The sequence below is a fragment of the Lactuca saligna genome, chromosome 3 (genome assembly GCF_052625555.1).
Source record: "Lactuca saligna cultivar CGN05327 chromosome 3, ASM5262555v1, whole genome shotgun sequence".
NCBI classification, from domain to species: Eukaryota; Viridiplantae; Streptophyta; class Magnoliopsida; order Asterales; family Asteraceae; genus Lactuca; species Lactuca saligna.
Genome location: NC_136419.1, coordinates 26,680,629 through 26,689,412, shown reverse-complemented (window position 1 = coordinate 26,689,412; position 8,784 = coordinate 26,680,629).

Sequence of the window (8,784 nt, the reverse complement as noted above, 5' to 3'; positions counted from 1 at the left end):
AGAGTTATGCTGACAAAAAGCGAAGACCGATGACTTTTGAAGTTGGAGATTCGGTTTTGCTTAAAGTCTCGCCGTGGAAGGGACTTATAAGATTTGGAAAAAGGGGAAAGTTAAGTCCAAGGTTTATTGGACCGTTTAAAGTTCTTCAGAGGATTGGGAACCAAGCTTACAAGCTCGAACTACAAGAAGAACTGAATGGAATTCATAACACTTTCCATGTATGTTATTTGAGGAAGTTCACGGGAGAAGTTCCTGACATAATTCCACTTTCAGAGTTGAGGATCGATGAGAACAAAAGGTTGATTGAGGAACCAGAGGCAATTGTTGACCGAAAGACTAAGAAATTGCGACGTAAGATGGTGGAGTTAGTGCTTGTCCGATGGAAACACACGAATGGGCCAAATCTCACCTGAGACGGAGAGTGACATGATGAGTCGCTATCCGCATTTGTTTGCTGGTGTGTGATTCCGGGGACGCAATCATTCTAAGGTGGAGAAAATTGTAACGCCCGTGTTTCTAGGCTTGCCATTTTTAGCAATGTAATAGTCTAGGTTAACCTTGTAACTCAACTTGAAATAATAAGAATGTATTATTTGTGAATTATTTGAATTATGTGATTTATGTGTGTATTTTCTTAATTTTATAATTTAATAAATTAAGAATAAAATAAGCATCAAAATTTAAGTGTGAGATAAGCCCGACATCTTTGCATAAAGTTGTAGTGGTCGAAACAAGGATTCCGGAGATATAAGGAATGCCAAAATCCGAGTTATAACGAAGAAGTTATGACCTGTCGAAGTTTCGTGACAGAACCAACACGACGCCGAATGACGTAAAATATGAATTTAAGATAGAGTGATATTTAGCCTTAGCGATCTAAACAAAAGTCGTAGATTTCGTTAAACCGAGAGCGTGCATAAAAGGAACGCCCAAATCTGACTTCGTATGAGGAAGTTATGATTTTATGAAGTTTCGACTTAGCAGTATACAACCCGAATACTCGATTTGAGATCGAGCGGTTTTTAGCCGAAACAATCTAAATGAGAATCGAAGATCTTGTTGTTAGTAGCAAAACGATGAAAAGTTAGGCGAGAACGGACGTCAGACGAAGAAGTTATGAATTTATAACGAAGTTTTTCTGTCCCGGCCTTCTAAAAATAAATAATAAAAATAAAAGTCAAAATTAGCCGACGGAGTCTAAATGAAAGTTGTAGAGTATGGTCTGACCTTCGCGTGGATATAAAGAACGTCGAAAACGGAGCTCGTATGCAAAATTTACGCAATTTAGAAGTTTGACAAGTCAATTACGCCCCGCGTAATTTGAGTACGCCCCGCGTACTCAGTCGGATGCAACTTGTCTGACCAATACTCGAGTGCCACCAGTCGACGCACGCAGTGACGTCAAAGTACGCCCCGCGTAACCCGAGTACGCCCCGCGTACTGAGTACGCCCTGCGTAATTTGAGTACGCCCCGCGTAATCCCAGACCCAGCAGCCTATAAATAGAACTCGAATTCAACCATTTTCTCTTGTTCAAAATCTTCCCTCTCTCTAAGTTTTGCCTCGTTTTGCGTGCTGTTTATGCCCCAAAGCCCCGGTATCATTCCCGAGCCCCGAATCAAGATCCGAAGCCCCGAGGATCCCGAAGAGCGTTATTCCCGAGCCGAAACGCTGCCCGCGAGGAGCCCGGTTTTGTGAAGATCTTCCAGATCTACGGAGAAACACCTCTTCTGCAAGCCGTAGTGCTGCCCGATCATCTTCTGATCAAGTGAGTGTGTAGTTATTTTCTTTCCAACGCAATATTATGAAGTATTTCCTATAAAATACGTGTTATGTGTATATATTTGGTTGTTATACGTGTGAGTGTATATTCACTCTCTTCTATCTTATAGATCTGATGTATTCTCTATGAAATATGTGTTATGTGTGTATGCCTCATCTGTTATGTGGAATATGTGTTGATTAAAACATGTTATACAGGTTTTTAAACTATGTATAAAAATGTATATTTTTATCTACTAATATGTTGGGTAGAACATGGGTAGATAATTGGTGTGTAATAAACAGATGAGAGGCCTCGGTGTTATTGGTGTTATTCTAGTCATTCAGCAGAGTATGGATGATGACCACGGACTATTCTAGACTGTCCTGTGGAACACTAGCAGGCTCATTAACTGTAGGTGTTGTGAACGACGTGTTCACCGGTGTACTCTATCCCCCACATGGTTGCCTTTAGGAAACTTAATGTTGAGGAAGCCCCTCTGCAGTAATGTCCATCCCGATGAAAAATCCTGGAATAGGTTCCTTATAATAGACGTTATTTTTAGGAACGTAAGGTGAGGATAATGGGAATGGGTAATCGGGTTTATTGTTGATTGTTGAAATTAAATATAATTATTGTGGGTTGAAAACCCTATATGCTCACCAGGCTCCCAAGCCTGACCCACTCAGTTGATTTATTTTACAGGAAGTGGCGCAAGAGCTTAAGATGGGCGAACATCAAATTGTTTTGTTTACAAGTCTGTATATGTATATATTTGTTGAACGACTTGTAATGTTATCGTTTATGCTTTATGACCTGTATCGGAACATGACATCCCGACTTTTGATTATAAAATGAAATCATATTTCTTTATGAAATGTTTTGATAAATATCTATTTTATCATGTTTTGTTTTTGGGAACAAATTCCGCATCTCTTTTAAAATTAAAAGGATTTACTCTGAAAATTATTTTAAAAAGCATAAATGAAATCGGTCTTTTCTGGCCGAGATTTTGGGGATGTCACATTTCACCACCCCGGCGACCCCTACTATCCCAACCAAGGCAACGGGGGATGGATCGAAGAGGATCCCGAGGAGGACGAAGAACCCATAGAATTGGATGAAGAGGAGGACTCCGATACCAACTCAGAGCCGGAAGTAATCAACCCACCACCCACACAACCTCCAGTCTTCGTGAGAAACTTTCAAGGACCGACTCCCATTTGGGGAAGTCACCTCCACCATTGGAGCCAAAAACAAAGTCTAAGCCCTCCCTACGGCATGTGTCGAGACTTCTACGATGTCCACGGCGGAGGTTCAGTCGATCGAGCACTCCCAGTCATGGTGGGCAAGCTAGCCAACCAGTCCTACCAATCCGGAGTTCAAGCTAGCCGGATTCGGGAAGTCAACGTGGAAGTACAGGTTCACACTTCCGACATCCGTAGGTTGGACAGAGCTCAGGACAATGCCCAACTCCAAACCGAAGCATTCCAAGCGCAAATGATTGCAACCCTCTTCGAATTGAGGGAATAACAAGCCGCCTTCGATAGGCGTCTTATGGAATCAAAGCAATCGGATGCGGAGTCAAGCTCCAAGCACAACCTACAACGCAAGTAGTGCTTGCCAAATCCCAAATTTTGTTATAAGTTAGGACCTCGACTAAAAGTTTTATTTTTCTTTAACTTTGTAACCGGAGACCCTTACAGGGGTTAAATTTTCATGATCGTTGTATCAACTATTATATTAATATAATTGGCACGCTATTATTACTACATTGAGTATTTCGTTTAATCCTTCAAATATTATGGAGAAACCATACGCTTGTTTCATATATTCGGATTTACGAATAACTTCCATTCTTCTATCTTTGAAACTCCTACTATCATTTGTTGTTGTTGATCTATAGCGATTTAGTTCATGAGGCACATTTATTTTCTATGCTATGAAATTCTTACCTTTGTCTTTTCAATCTATAGTTGAAGGATGCCTCCGCGTCGAAAACCGAGACGAAACAACGGTGGGGAAGCACCGATACCACCACCGCCTCCACCTCCTCAATTTGATGCTGCCATGTTCCAAGCAGCAGTCACCGCAGCTGTAGCAGCTGCCATGTCACAGATCAATACCCCTGTTACTACTGGTTAGAGAATTGGCACACTTCCTTCCAACCATGGCGAGAGTCATGGGCAACCCCGAGAATGCACCTATAAGGACTTTACGAATACCAAACCCCAAATGTTTAATGGGACTGGCGGTGTGATGATTTTGAGGCAGTGGATCGAAAGGACATAATCAGTCTTTGAAATTTGCTCCTCTCCCTTAGCACAGCAAAGTCAAGTTTGCAACTTACACGCTTACTGATAGAGCTTTAACTTGGTGGAATGGCCACATTAAGGTACTTACTCTGATAGTGGAAAATTCAATAAGCTGGGAGAGCTTAAAAATCATGCTGATGAGAGAGTATTGTCCACGAGGAGTGATTCAAAAACTCGAGCACGAACTCTGGAATCTTGGAATGATTAGTACCGACATAGCAACTTATACCAACAGATTCTGCGATTTGGCAATCCTTTGCCCAGATATGATTGCTCCTGAGAGCAAGAAAATAGTGAGATACATTTGGGGACTATCGCCCCAAATTCAGTCAAGCGTGTTAGCTTCAAAACCTGACACTTTTGAAAGTGCCAAAGAGCTGGCACAATCTCTTATTGATCACGGAAGTCATCAGAACTCAACAATTTCTGCACCAGAACCACAAAAGGGAAAAAACAACAATAATAACAAGAAGAGAGGATGGAATAAGGGGAAAGGTGGGTCTTCCCAAGAATCCTCGAAGAAACAACAACTAGTTACAGTGAATGCTGCTACTGTACCTACTACCGTTCCTACAAATCTCTACCCAACAAAGCCTTATGTGGGTAACCTTCCAAAGTGCACCAAATGCACTTACCACCACCATGGACCTTGTCGGGAAATGCAGTGCTCCAACTACAACAAAAAGGGACACACTGTCCGTTTATGCAAAGCCCCCGTAAAGCCGATCACTCAAGTTCCCAATGCTGGTGTAGGCCAAGCTTGCTATGGTTGTGGCGAGGTGGGCCACTACAAAAGGAACTGCCCGAAGGCAGCGAATACTGGTGGGGTGGGACAAGTTTTGGCTATAGGCCACGAAGAAGCCGTAGCTGATCCTACAGTAGTTGCTGGTACGTTTCTTCTCGATAATTCATATGCATGCATACTATTCGATAGTGGAGCAGAGAGAAGCTTCGTGAGTCAAAACTTTATTCACTTACTTAAACATAAACCTAGCATGTTAGAAAAATCATTTACTATAGAAATGGAAAACGGAAAACCAGAAAACACTAACTGCATATACATGGGTTGTACATTAACTTTAGACAGTCATTCTTTCCCAATCAACCTCATGTCGGTCCAAATTAAAAGTTTCGACGTCATAGTTGGCATGGATTGGTTAAGTATTCTTCGCACCGACATCATGTGCTTTGAGAAAGCAGTTCGTCTTAATCTCCCTAACGACGAAACATTAGTGATTTACGGCGACAAATCAAGTACAAACCTTCGCATCATTTCGTGCATCCAAGCTCGAAAGTGTTTGCGGAAGGATTATCATGCATTTCTTGCACACATCGTCGATACGAATCAGGAAGTAAAGGACATTAAGAGCATTCAAGAAGTACACAACTACCGGGATTACCACCACAACGCCAAGTCGAGTTCAGAATCGACTTAGTTCCAGGGGCTACCCCAGTAGAAAAATCGCCTTATCGTCTGGCACCAGAAGACATGCAAGAACTTTCCATTCAGCTTAACGAACTCCACCAAAAAGGATTCATTAGACCAAGCTTCTCACCTTGGGGAGCACCGGTCTTGTTTGTAAAGAAGAAAGACGGATCGTTCTGTATGTACATTGACTACAGAGAACTGAACAAACTTATTGTCAAAAATCATTACCCTCTGCCCCGCATTGATGACTTATTTGATCAAATTCAAGGAGCAAACTACTTCTCGAAGATAGATCTATGATCCGGATACCACCAATTACGAGTTCTAGAGGAAGATATTCCCAAGACAGCCTTCCGAACTCGTCATGGACACTACGAATTTGTAGTGATGCCGTTCGGATTAACCAACGCACCAGCAGTATTCATGGACCGAATGAATAGGGTGTGCCGTCCTTACTTGGATCAGTTCGTCATCGTCTTTATCGATGATATACTTATCTACTCCCGAAGTAAGGAAGAGCATAGTCAGCACCTATGAAAAGTCTTAGAAACATTACGATCGGAGAAGCTCTATGCGAGGTTCTCTAAATGCGAATTTTGGGCCACGTTGTTAGCGAAAAGGGGATACACGTGGACCCCTCCAAAATTAAGGCCATTGAGAACTGGTCGGCACCAAAGACGCCTACAGAGATTCGTCAATTTCTAGGTCTCGCTGGCTACTATCGCAGATTCATAAAGAACTTCTCCAGCATTGCGAAACCTCTTACTACATTGACCCAGAAAGTCGTGGCCTTTGACTGGGAAGCAAAACAAGAGAAGGCATTCCAAACACTGAAATATGCTTTGTGCACCATACCGATACTATCCCTCCCCGAATGGATAGAAGATTTCGTAGTGTATTGCGATGCATCAAATCAAGGACTTGGTTGTGTTCTTATGCAAAGAGGGAAGGTTATTGCCTATGCCTCCCGTCAGCTTAAGATACACGAAGTAAACTATACAATACACGATCTTGAGTTAGGAGCAGTGGTATTTGCTCTGAAGATCTGGAGACACTACCTGTACGGAACAAAGAGTACTATCTTCACCGACCACAAGAGCCTTCAACACATTTTTGATCAGAAGGAGCTCAACATGCGACAACGACGATGGGTCGAGCTACTCAATGACTACGAATGCGAAATTCGTTATCATCCTGGCAAGGACAATGTAGTAGCTAATGCCCTCAGTCGAAAAGAATACACTGGTCGGAGAGTCAAATCTCTGACTATGACTATCCATTCCCACTTATCCACACAAATTAAGGAGGCTCAACTGGAAGCTTTGCAACCTGAAAATGTGGCGGGTGAATCCCTGAGAGGAATGGAAAAGAATCTAGAAATCAAGGGTGGCGGAGCATATTATCTCATGGACCGCATCTGGACACCGAAACATGGTGGCTTCAGAGACGTAGTCATGGCCGAAGCACACAACACGAGATATTCCATTCACCTAGGTTCAGATAAAATGTATCTGAATCTTAAGAAACTATACTGGTGGCCTAACATGAAAGCAGAAATTGCTACCTTCGTAAGTAAATGCCTTACTTGCGCTAAGGTTAAGGTCGAGTATCAGAAACCTTCAGGATTACTACAACAACTGGAGATACCGGAATGGAAATGGGAACGGATTACTATGGACTTCATAACCAAGTTGCCCAAGACAACGGGTGGATTCGATACCATATGGGTCATGGTCGACAGGTTGACCAAATCCGCACATTTTCTACCAATCAAGGAGACTGACAAGATGGAAAGGCTTACAAGAACTTACATAAGGGAAATAGTGCGACTGCATGGTGTTCCGATATCCATTATCTCCGATAGAGATAGTAGATTCACTTCAAGGTTCTGGCAGTCACTACAAAGTTCCCTGGGGACTAGGCTAGACATGAGTACAGCCTACCATTCACAAACAGACGGGCAAAGTGAGAGAACGATACAAACCTTAGAAGATATGCTGAGAGCCTGTGTGATTGACTTTGGAAAGGCATGGAATATCCACTTACCCCTTGTCGAATTTTCATACAACAATAGTTATCATACGAGCATAAAGGCTGCTCCATTTGAAGCCCTCTATGGCCGTAAGTGTAGGTCCCCTCTATGCTGGACTGAAGTTGGCGACACACAGTTAGCTAAAGGACGAGTTCCTGAAAGCACTCTCATCGGTCCGGAAATCATACGGGAAACGACAGAGAAGATCATTCAGATTCGTGAACGGTTGAAAGCCTCTAGAGACTGACAGAAAAGCTACACTGACCAAAGGAGGAAACCTTTGGAATTCCAGGTAGGAGACCGTGTTCTATTGAAGGTCTCACCGTGGAAAGGCTTAATACGCTTTGGAAAGCGGGGAAAGCTAAATCCAAGATATGTAGGGCCTTTCGAGATTCTCGCCAGAATCGACCCTGTAGCTTACAAGCTTAATCTACCATGTGAACTTAGTAACATACATCCAACCTTCCACGTCTCGAACTTGAAAAAGTGTCTGTCCGATGAGACTCTTGTTATTCCACTCGACGAGATCGAGATCAACGAGAGCCTCAACTTTGTGGAAGAACCGATAGAAATCATGGACCGAGAGGTCAAACAAACGAAACAAAGTCGCATACCCATCGTGAAGGTTCGCTGGAATGCCAAGCGAGGACCTGAATTCACATGGGAACGCGAAGATCAGATGAAATAAAAGTACCCTCATCTTTTTCTCTGATTCACAAGTATCTTTCTTACTTTAAATTTCGGGACGAAATTCCCTCTAACGGGGGGATGATGTGACAACCCGATATTTCAACTCTATGTAATGACCTAAAAAGTCAAGTATTGTAACCACTTTTGATATAATGAAATTAACTTCGAAGATAAAATGTCGAAAAATCTCAAATTAATTACCTACTATGTTAGATGACATTAAACCGTGATCGTAGGTAAAAAGAACGCCCAAATCTGACTTCGTATAAGGAAGTTATGATTTTTCCAAGTTCGGCTTAGCGACAGACAGCTAAAAACTCGAAACAGAGATCAAGCGACTTTTGGCCGGAATGACGTAAATGAGAATCGAAGGTCTCAACAATGGTTTTTCAACGGTAAAAAGTCTGGCAAAAACAGACGTCGGTTAATGAAGTTATGAATTTCTAACGAAATTTTCTTACCGCGACCTTTTAAAAATAAATAATAAAAATAATTTCAAAATTTGCCGACGGAACCTAAACGAAAGTTGTAGAGCGTAGTCTCACCTACGCGTGGAT